Source organism: Peromyscus maniculatus, chromosome 13 (genome assembly GCF_049852395.1).
Source record: "Peromyscus maniculatus bairdii isolate BWxNUB_F1_BW_parent chromosome 13, HU_Pman_BW_mat_3.1, whole genome shotgun sequence".
NCBI lineage: Eukaryota > Metazoa > Chordata > Mammalia > Rodentia > Cricetidae > Peromyscus > Peromyscus maniculatus.
Genome location: NC_134864.1, coordinates 45,005,863 through 45,017,146, shown reverse-complemented (window position 1 = coordinate 45,017,146; position 11,284 = coordinate 45,005,863). Strand labels below are relative to the sequence as shown.

Here is an 11,284-nt window from a genome sequence, read left to right as displayed (position 1 = left end):
TCAGCACGTAAGAAAAGATATAAACAGTTTTATAATGTGGAAGAGTCAAAGCCAGAAAAAGAGAATGAGAAATGCATCAAGTCACACGGAGCACGCTGTGTGGTTTCTGCTCATTGCAGAATGACATCTTAAACAAGAAGAGGTCTGGGCAGACTTGAAAAGGAACAGAGAGTGAGTCAGCGGCTTGGGAGAGTGAACTTGTCCATTTAAGCATGTCTCCCCCTCCACCCCCTCCCCGCCCCTCCACCCCCCAGCTCTTGCTGCTCATCTGAAAACAAGAAGTGGAGCAGGTCAGGAAAAGGGTTATGGTGAACACTTCGAGATCAAAGATAAGCAACCAGGCAGTTAGAAGCCAAAGCATTTTATCTAGAAGAGCAGGTCTGGCCTTGTTTCCATCGTGATAAGAATTAGATTGGAGAGCTTGTTTGTCTATAGCCTAGGATGGGGAGGAGGGGCGGGAGGACTGTGGAAGGAGGGCAGGGAAGTCTAAGGGGTGGGGGAGAGCTATGGAGTGGCGGCACACTGCTCATGTAGCTCTCATCCCCTCTTCTGTGTTGTGTGTCTATTTGAACTTTGGAAAGTGCTAGAAATGTCTATTTAGATAACCTGGCTATGTTTCTGATGTTTGTGAGGATTTTAAATATTAAGAAAGTTGTGGCGGCCTGAACAGGCTCATTATCACAGTCTGACATTTTCAGACAACCTGGATGGGATCGACTTATAATTCAAAGAAGTGATACCTGCGGTTAAGGGTCCTTTTAAAAGTCTACTATTTTTACTTGGTTGCATATGCACCATATACTCTATGTTCCCTTAAGGTTGTGTTTTCATTTTAAGGCCTTTTTAAAAGTAAAAAAAAAAATATATTATGTGTTATTTCCACTTTCACCCTATGATCTAGAATTGTAACTTCTGTACAAATGGTATTTTTACATAATTATCAAAACTGGCAAAAATCTACGATTGCTACTTGGTTGCAAAGATAGCATAATTCTTTGGGATTTTATTCCCAACTACTTTTAGAACTCTTGTCTAAATAGAAATCATAAATTCAAAATGAAACCCCATTTATAAATAGGCCTTTAAAATTATTTGCTGTTGGTTAAAATTTTTTTCATTGTGGTTGATTTATACTTCTCAAGTCATTAGTCATTCAAGTAGATTTTATTGAACATTGGGAGCATTGAACATTAGGAGTATTATTCACTCATGGGCTGGAGCTAATAATCTATATTTTTAAAAGAGATCATCCAAGAGATTTTAGGTTAGACACAAAACCAAGTTTATATAAATGACAGGTGAGAAGAACCCATCTTAAAACAGTACATCCCTCCTTATCTTGCTCTTTCAGACCTTCTGGCATCTGAGTCCATCTTCTTCATGATCCTGAGGCAGTTCCCACAGGCAGTGGGTTCTGGATGCTTCCTTGAGCCCAGCAGCAATGTACAGAAGCTTCTGCTGGAACAGTCCTTTTTCCAGAATGCTTTTTATTTAAAAATTTTCTCCTCTAACCTCCTGTGCTTGGCTGTCCTGTTGATCTGTGCCGGTGCAGGAATAGTAATCGTTTGGAAGGTATTTGAATGGTTAACAGCAGCCTTCATGGATTGGGAGCATCCAGACAAGCAAGTGCTCTCTGTGGAAGATCCTCCAGTGTTGTATGCCGGCTTCTAGGCTCTCACTCTGCAGTACTTCATGGAAAGTTTGCTAAAAGAGAATTGTTTACAATTCCACACCATGACCTTCTGGATATTTTGTATTTTTCTATATCATGAAAATAATGTTTTTTTTTTGTTTTTGTTTCGTTAGTTTTTGTATGTATGTAATGTAGGAATTTATAATTATTAAAATAAATCTATAACCCAACCACTTGGACACAACCTTAGTATATATTTTTCTAATTTTTTTTAAATATCACCAATAAATACATCCAATGGGACACATTATTCACTCAACTGTGAGATCATACTATTCGCATGATTTAGAATTTTCTTTCTAATTCAATCTATTAATATCTTTCTATATTGTAAAATATTTAACTATATATTTTTCAAGGTGTGTCCAAAGCATGAACATATGGCTCCTTTAAATCAATCTCCTTATTATTTTATCAATTTAACAAACCCTCATCTGCTCTTAGGCTGTGCTAAGAACTTAACCATATTTATTCTCTTAACTAGAGTTAAACTCACTTAGTCCACAACACCTCCACTATTTTTACCGCTCCTGATATCCAGATACAGAAACCAAGACACAAGGATGTTAAGCCCCTTGCCCACACTTAGAAGGCCAGCAAGCAGCACATCCAAGCTTCCCACTCAGGATGCCTTGATACAGAGATTGTCTTCCCAACTCCTGTGATGTGGATGTTGCCAGAACAACGCTGTCATAAGCATCCAAAGATTTTAGGATGAAACTCAGGTCTTTGTATGTGCAACTAAAGCTTTGAACTTCTCTCTTCCACACAGTGTAGAATGCGAGACCCGGGGTAGACAATCCTGGGAGCTGTAAATGAACATTTCTCACAGTTATGCTTAATCTCGTGCCTGGTTTTCTAGTCCTTATCTCCCTTGGCCACCCTTTAGCAGCTGATGAGGTTTTATCACACCCTGCTCCTGGAACGCTGTCCTTCTGTGGTGTAGCATCATCTTCCGCCAGGTCTCTATCATGTATCCTTCCCTTTCTTCCCTAGCTGATGCTTTTCTCTGACCTCCTTTTTTACTTTGGAGTTTCTCAGCTCACCATGTAGATCTCTCCTCGTGTTCCAGGCTCCCTGTCAAATCTCACTCATTCCTGTGACTTTAGCCACTATTTAAATACATTGCCTCCCTCAAAACATCTCTCCTAAATGTTTCACTTGTGTACATAACTGCCTACTAAAAATTTTCAGAGATAGTCACTAGGCTTTTAAAAAATTATTTTTAAAACCAAACTCATCATTTCTTTTCTGTACCTAAATTTCTTCCCGTGTATATAATCTGCATTTATATGACCCTCAAACAAGCCAAGGACCCAATGTGAAAGCCACTCTATATTTGAGAAAGAAAAAATGAGGTTGATTTGTGAATCTGCCATCTGACTTAAAAATCTTGGTGAACTTAGGAACTGGCTTAATTCTCAAAGCCACAATTTTATTATCTGTAAAATGTGAATAAAGACATTTAGGAGGCAAAGCTCTTGAAAAAAAATGGATATTGTTAACTCTTCTTGGAGTGTCTGGCATAGCAAAAACTTTCACTAAAAAATTTTAAACTATGGGGTGTGGTGACATACACTTTAATTCTAGCACTAGGGAGGCAGAGGCAGGAGGATCTCCATGAGTTCAAGGTGAGCCTGGTCTACATAGCCAAGTGCCAGGACAGCCAAAATAAAATAAGAGTATTAAGACTTTATAGGTGATGCCTTACTTCTCACAAGCAATCAGGTTTTGAATATATTTTTTTTTAAGATTTATTTTTATGTGGTATATTGTTCACATGTATGTCTGTGAGGGTGCCAGATCCCTTGGGAGTGGAGTTACAGACAGCTGTGAGCTGCCATGGGTGCTGGGAATTGAACCCAAATCCTCTGGAAGAGCAGCCAGTGCTCTCAATCGCTAAGCTATCTCTTCAGCCCCCAAATCTAGTTGTTTCTGACCTTGAACTTCACCTAAGGAGTCCTTTTTCTCTTCACCATCTTTGTTAGTGGTGCTGAACTCTAAACTGTTGCAGTGGCTGCTAACAGTATTCCTCAGTCTTCTTCCCCAGCGCCAGTAGACAGGATGGATGATGTTCATGTGTGTGAACTCCCTCCCTCAGTCAAATCTGGTGTTAAGTACAATTCTAGAGCTTAGGCTCCAGCTCGTCTCTTCCCATTCTGCTAGAAAATATTTCATGAGAAAGTCAGGAATGACATTAGTAATGGAGTGAACTTGAATATCCTCCATCTCTTTAAGCCTTATGTAAATTTGAGTGCTGTATTTTCAGTAGCAAATTGCTGGGATGCAGCTCTGTGCAAGCTTTGGGAAACAACAATTATCTTTACTAACTCACATGTGCTAATTGTATCCTCTACACTCTTGTCAAAGCCAGCTCTCTTCCTTTAAGTAGAATAATCTCCGTTGTACTTAGTTGTGCTTTGTGTATCTTTTGATATAAAATTCAATCCCATCTACCTTGGAATGCAAGGTGGTCAGTTCTCCCTTCTCATGTGTTTTAGGTTTTTCTTATTCTCTACTTCACATTGCAAATGATTTTTCAAATAGCAAAATTATGACACTCCTCACCTCTTTTTCCTTATCTGCCCCTCACTCCTCATTTCAACATAACCTTTTGTCTTAGTGCTTTAGTTTCTACTAGACAGTCCTATAGTCCAGAAGTTTTTCTGTGTCCTGCCTGGCCTACAGTCAGGACTAATCTCTCACCCACAGTCTCGCAGCCTTTTATAAAAAGATGTTTTATATGCTGTGAATATGTGTTGTTCTGATTGGTTGATAAATGAAATGCTGACTGGCCAATAGCCAGGCACGAAGTATAGGCAAGATAAACAGACAAGGAGAATTCTGGGAAGAGGAAGGCTGAGTCAGGAGACGACAATCTACCATCCAGGGAGCAGCATATAATGGCACACAGGTAAAGCCGTGGAAAATGTGGCGACATATCGATTAACAGAAATGGGCTGAGTTTAAGTGTAAGAAATAGTCAGTAGTAGTGCCGGGTGGTGGTGGTGCACACCTTTAATCCCAGCACTCGGGAGGCAGAGGCAGGTGGATCTCTGTGAGTTCGAGGCCAGCCTGGTCTCCAAAGCAAGTTCCAGGAAAGGCGCAAAGCGACACAGAGAAACCCTGTCTCGAAAAACCAAAAAAAAAAAAAAAAAAAAAAAAAAAAAAAAAAAGATAGTCAGTAGTAAGCCTGAGTTAATGACCAAGCAGTTTAATTAATATAAGCCTTTGTGTGTTTACTTGGCTGAGGACTGGGCGGGACACAGGAAAATTTCAGCTACACAGTCCACTGACTGTGACCTCAATTGGAGACACCTACATGCAACCTATGTAGTGTGGGATCTACTGAGTAGTTTTCATTCAGCAGCAGTGAATACTTAGAATACCTCCTCCCCCCAATTCATTCACTGATCTTAATTTATTTAATGATCTTAATTTTGGTTTCCTTCCCTTTCTATCTGTTCGCTACCACTTTTCCTCAGTCTCCTCCTAAGCAACTGTCCTGTCTTCTCTTTCTGTTCTAGTAACTCTCCTTGGGAGACCTGCTATACATTTCATGTTTTCAATGACTGAATATGCTCAGATGCTGCCTCTTCCTCCTCCCCCTCCTCTTCTTCTTTGGTGTGTATGTGTTGGTGGGTGCACGTACATTTGTGTGTGCAAGCATACCCAGGTGTGTGTAGGCCAGAGGACAACTTCAGGCACTCTTCCTTAGGAGCTGTCCACCTTGTTTTTCAAAGCCAGTTTCTCAACAGCCTGGAGCTCATCCACTTGGCTAGGCTAGCTGGCCAGCGAGTCCCAGGGATCTGCCTGTTACCATCTCCCAAGTGCTTGGATTATGAGTGTGTGCCATCATCCCAGTTTTTGTTTTTAAGTGCTTAAGTACTTCAATTGACTGAGCTTTCTCCCAGCTTGATTTTCTTCTTGCCTGCACTCAATATGCATGGTTGCTTTTCTACTTACTGCATCTTGTGACACAAGCCTAGTGATTCCAGGTGAGAATGTATTCTCTTCTCGATCTTCTCTGCTTCTCCATTAAAGTTGATATTTGTACAAAAAGCACCACACATCTCATTTCTTTTTCTTTTCTTTTCTTTTTGTTTTTTTTTTTTGAGACAGGGTTTCTTTGTATAGTTTTGGCACCTGTCCTGGATCTCACTCTGTAAACCAAGCTGGCCTTGAACTCACAGAGATCGGTCCGGCTCTGCCTCCCGAGTGCTGGGATTAAAGGCATGTGTCACCGCCGCCTGGCCACAACTCATTTCTTAAATTAGAAAGTGGGAATCATATTTTCTCTGTCCCAATCTACCAGCCTCACATCTTGACGACAGTTATATCCTGTTAGATTATACTGGTTGTATCTAATGTCCACCATACACCTCCAGTTCTGTTGTTATGACCAAAGTCGAGGCTACCAACATCTCTTTCTTGTATCCTTGTGTCCCACTTTTTGTCCATGTCTTGCTTGAAGTAAATACTCTGCTTTCTGCCCCTGTCCCCTTCCTTTGACTTCCTTTTTATCTCAGCTGCCCTACTCATTAAAAGGGACCATATCTTTCCACCAATGATTTCTAACGTCTGCATCACAACACACAATTCTTTACCTTCTTATCCCATAAGGAGAAGCATATAATATATAGAGTCTAGGAGGAGAGGCCAGTTAGAGAGCCAATTATTTAACCATTATTTAATTATTTAACTTAACACAGTTATTGCAGTTATTCACCAGCTAGTTGATGTAGGTCAATGGTCATTAGTTTGGATATTAATGACCCATGCATTTTTTCTTCATCATAGGGCACTATCTATAATCTCTCACTTCCATTTCTTTAGTGGAGTGAAAGCTCCATCATTGACAAACCAGCAAGAATATGGAATTGTGAAAAATGATGTAGCATTATACTTCCTCTCCCCAATTAGCTAGAAAATTTTTTTAGCAATTTATTTTCTTAACTTTTTCCAACATAGTCAACTTACTTTCAAAGAAACAACACATTCATTTTACCCTCTATTTCACTGAATTATGTAAGTGATGTTTAATTATATTACATGGTTACAATAATAAGCCAATTGGCATCAACAATTTGGGAATAAACAGAACTCATTCTTGGCAGGGATGCAACTGAGCCAATGAGAGCAGTGTGTAGGCTTACTGGAGCATGGCCTCCTGGCTATGAGTTTTCTTTCTGCTCAGGCTATTAATCAGGTTTTTGTTTTTTATTGATAGTATTGGTTAATTTGCCAAGTCAGTTGAGTCAAATTCTGTTCGGAGCACATCTGCCCACTAACCTGTCTCTTTTCCATGTGGAGTATAGGCACTGTGAACATGGAGAAATATGCATGTCTTAGAAACATTGATGAGAGAAGAAACACATTAGTAGAAATCCAGAATACTTATCTCTCCTCTGTCCTTTCATCACTGCTCAGGTGTCCCCAGCTTAATGGAACCTGGCTGTGCATGGTAAACTAATAGTTCCTCTTCCACTATTTCTGCTGTTTTCACTACTCACTCCCAACATGTCATTTTGAAATAATCTGACTAACACTTTGTTTCTTTTTAATCTATGTCATACCTCTTGGAGGGAAAAAAATTATTTTTTATATCTTACATCTAACACATACATATGTGTCAATATGCCTATTTCCTTCCCCCAAATTAATTGATAAACAAAAGAATACATACAACAACCCTGCCTCATTTTCTTGTCACTACTGTAAGCAAGGAAACGGAGACCCGAAAGATGAAATGTCAAGTAGTATTAACACAGCAAATTAAACTTAGATCCTTGTTCTGTGTACTTTAAAGCTGGTGTATTCTTTCAAGTATGCTGTCTCCTTTCGTCAGCTAGGGAGATAAACTCTGTTGCAGGAAAAGGAGGAGAGTGCGTCTTGGCCTCAGTCTTTTCTTTACCAACAGCTGCTTATGTGTATTCATATTGGCTTTGCTTGGTACGTTGTCTCCTTACGGACTTGGGAGGTAAGCAGCAAGCGAGAGGGGCTGGGGAGGAATGCTTGGGGGAAAGGAAGCGGACCTAAGCACGAAGGAAGATGGTGTGGTCTGAACCAGTCATGGGGAAGCTGGGGTGGGAAAGTCAACCAGAACACAGGCTGGAGGTCGATCCTATGGCGTTATTTAACTCATGGAATGAGCACACATGCATCAATTACCTATGCCGTTCTTCCACTTCTGTAGAGGATGCTGTGATGAGCTCCATTTGTGGTTTGGGAAGACTTCCTGGAATACGTGGATCCCAAGTGGTATCTTGAATAGTAGAGAAAAATATAGCTTAGTGTTCAGAAAAAAGAGAGATCTAATTAGCAAAGTTGAAAGGACAGCAAGATTAAGAAACTGGGCAGTGAGACGACTCAGTGAGTAAAGGCACTTGCGACCAAGCCTAAGGGGCTGCGTTCAATTCTGAAAATCCACACGGAGAAGGAGAGAAACAATTCTCACAAGTTGTCCTCTGACACGCACACACACACACACACACACACACACACAGAAAGAGAGAGAGAGAGAGAGAGAGAGAGAGAGAGAGGAATATATACAAAGAGAGATAGACATACACATACACACATATACAGACACAAACACACACACACATACACAAACATACAGACACAGAGACACACACATACACAAATATACACACAGAGACACACCACAGAAAAGTATGCCCGTGCACAATAAATACATAAAATTTAAAAATTTTAGAAAACAAGAATAAGAAATCGATACAAATATAAAGTGAGCAGATTCAGTGCTACATAGAAGGTGATTAGAACATTACCACCCTAGAATCCCTGGAGGGCTTATTAGTAATTACTTCTGGACCACCAACTCTATAGCAGTGGCTCTCACATTCACCTTGGATTTCATCCAAATCAGTCTTTGCCTGATACCTTTCTTTAGTTCTTAGACTATATTTACACAATATATCATTTAGTGATTTTTCTTAGCTTATAAGCTAGTATTCAAATCAATTTGCTGATTTTTAAAAAATACTTTTGTTGCTCACTTTATTCAATCTTCAATAATACAGATTCAACAACTTTTTGTTTGTTTGTTTGTTTGTTTGTTTGTTTGTTTGTTTCGAGACAGGGTTTGGTGCCTTTCCTGGAGCTTACTCTGTAGACCAGGCTGGCCTAGAACTCACAGAGATCTGCCTGCTTCTGCCTCCCAAGTGCTGGGGTTAAAGGCATGCAACACCACCACCTGGCCAGATTCAACAACTTTTTGAGTTTGTTACCACAAACTTAATTGTCTTTCTGACATCTCATTAAGACATGCCCATGGACACTTGCTTAACTATATTTATAGCAGCTTTATTTGTAATAGCCAGAACCTGGAAAAATACCTAGAGGTCCCTCTATCGAGGAATGGATAAAGAAAATATGGTACATTTACACAATGGAGTGCCACTCAGCTGATAAAACAAGACACCAGGAAATTTGAAGGCAAATGGATGGAACTAGGAAAAAATCATCCTGAGTGAGGTAACCCAACCCCAAAAGAACAAACATGGTATGTACTCACTCTTAAGTGGATATGAACTGTAAAGGATAACAATGCTACAATCCACAGTGCCAGAAATGCTAGGTAACCAGGAGGGTTCATGAAAGGACACTCAGCTCTCCCTAAGAAGGAGAAATAGAAGAGATTTCATGGGTGGAGTGAGTGAGGATTGGCGGGGAAGAGAACAGGAGCAATTAGGTTGAGGGCGAGTGGGAGTGGGGAGGTAGGGGGAGTACTGAGAGAGACTATTGGAAAGGGGGGCTTTTCGGAGTCAGATAAAAACCCTGCTGAAGGGAATCTCCCAGAAATCCACAAGGAAGACCTCAGCTTAGACCCCTAGAAAGAGCAGATACATAGCCTGAACTGGCCATCTCCTGTGACCAGATTGGTGCCTAGAGGAGTCATCCAGTAACTGATGGAAACCGCTGCAGACCCACAGCCAAACATTAGGTGGAGTTCAGGGAATCCTTCAGAAGAGAGGGAGAAAGGATTGTAGGAGCCAGAGGGGTCAAGGTCACCACCGAAAACTCACAGAACCAACTAACCTGGGTTCATAGGAAACCAAGGAGGAGTGGATTGGGGGGTGGGATGGGAACAGAGTGGGTGGGGTGGGGGGATGGACTAGGAGAAGATGGGGGAGGGGAAACTGCATTCTGGATGTAAAATAAATAATTGAATTAATTTATATAAAAAAGGGCCGCTCTCTCCTCCAGCCGAGCAAGATGCCCAAGGGAAAGAAGGTCAAGGGGAAGAAGGTGGCCCCGGCCCCCGCCGTCGTGAAGAAAGAGGAAGCCAAAAACGTGGTGAATCCTTTGTTTGAGAAAAGGCCTAAGAACTTCGGCACTGGGCAGGACATCCAGCCCAAAAGAGATCTCACACGCTTCGTCAAATGGCCCCACTACATTAGGCTGCAGCGGCAAAGAGCCATCCTCTATAAGCGGCTCAAAATACCTCCTGCCATTCACTAGTTCACACAGGCGCTGGACCAGCAAACAGCTACCCAGCTGCTTAAGCTTGCTCACAAGTACAGGCCAGAGACAAAGCAGGAGAAGAAGCAATGGTCGTTGGCAAAGGGGACGTCCCAACTAAAAGACCACCTGTCCTCCGAGCGGGGGTCAATACAGTCACCACCTTGGTGGATCACAAGAAGGCTCAGCTGGTGGTGATTGCCCACGATGTAGACCCCATTGAGCTGGTGGTCTTCCTGCCTGCCCTATGTCGAAAGATGGGGGTCCCCTACTGCATCATCAAGGGAAAGGCCAGGCTGGGGCAGCTGGTCCACAGGAAGACATGTACCACTGTTGCCTACACACAGGTTAACTCGGAAGACAGGGGTGCTCTGACTAAGCTGGTGGATGTATTAGGACCAATTACAATGGCAGATATGATGAGATCCACCACCACTGGGGAGGCAACGTCCTGGGTCCTAAATCTGTGGCTCGGATTGCCAAGCTGGAAAAGGCAAAGGCCAAAGAACTCGCCACTAAATTGGGTTAAATGTACACTGCTAAGTTTTCTGTACGTAAATATAATTACAAACTTATCTTCCAAAAAAAAAAAAAAAAAAGCTATGGTACATCCTATCCTTCCTACCCTAATTCACTTTGTTTTATCAAGCAAGGTCATAGATGGCTACTTCCTTTAACTTCATTCTTCTGCAACACTGTCTTTTAGTTTACTCTCTCCCTCTTTTCCTTCTTTTCTTCCTTTTTGCTATTTACAAATTATCTTATTATTCCACAAGTGACACAGAGCAGTGGTGTCTGGATTTTCCAACTATCAGACCATTTAAATCAATTTACAAAAAAAAAAAAAGAAAGAAAGAAAGAAAGAAAGAAAGAAAGAAAGAAAGAAAGAAAGGAAGAAGAAAGAAAAAAGTGTACTTTCCTCTAACATCAACTATGTTTTCTGAAAATTATACACGCAAGAATCATATAAAAGTATGAAATAATTATGAATCTCACTTGAATACACTTGCATATGTCCTGTTTGAGTCTCAGCCTGTCATCTGTTAACTTGGTAACTTTAAGCAAGACCTAAAAATCTTTTTAAGCCTCTGGTCATTCTGTATA

General features: G+C 41.0%; 1 pseudogene; it reads left to right on the top strand.

Moving 5' to 3' along the window:
* The first annotated feature begins 9,928 nt into the window (after positions 1-9,928).
* On the top strand, positions 9,929-10,779 carry LOC102905126 (large ribosomal subunit protein eL8 pseudogene; annotated as a pseudogene).
* Positions 10,780-11,284: the final 505 nt, after the last annotated feature.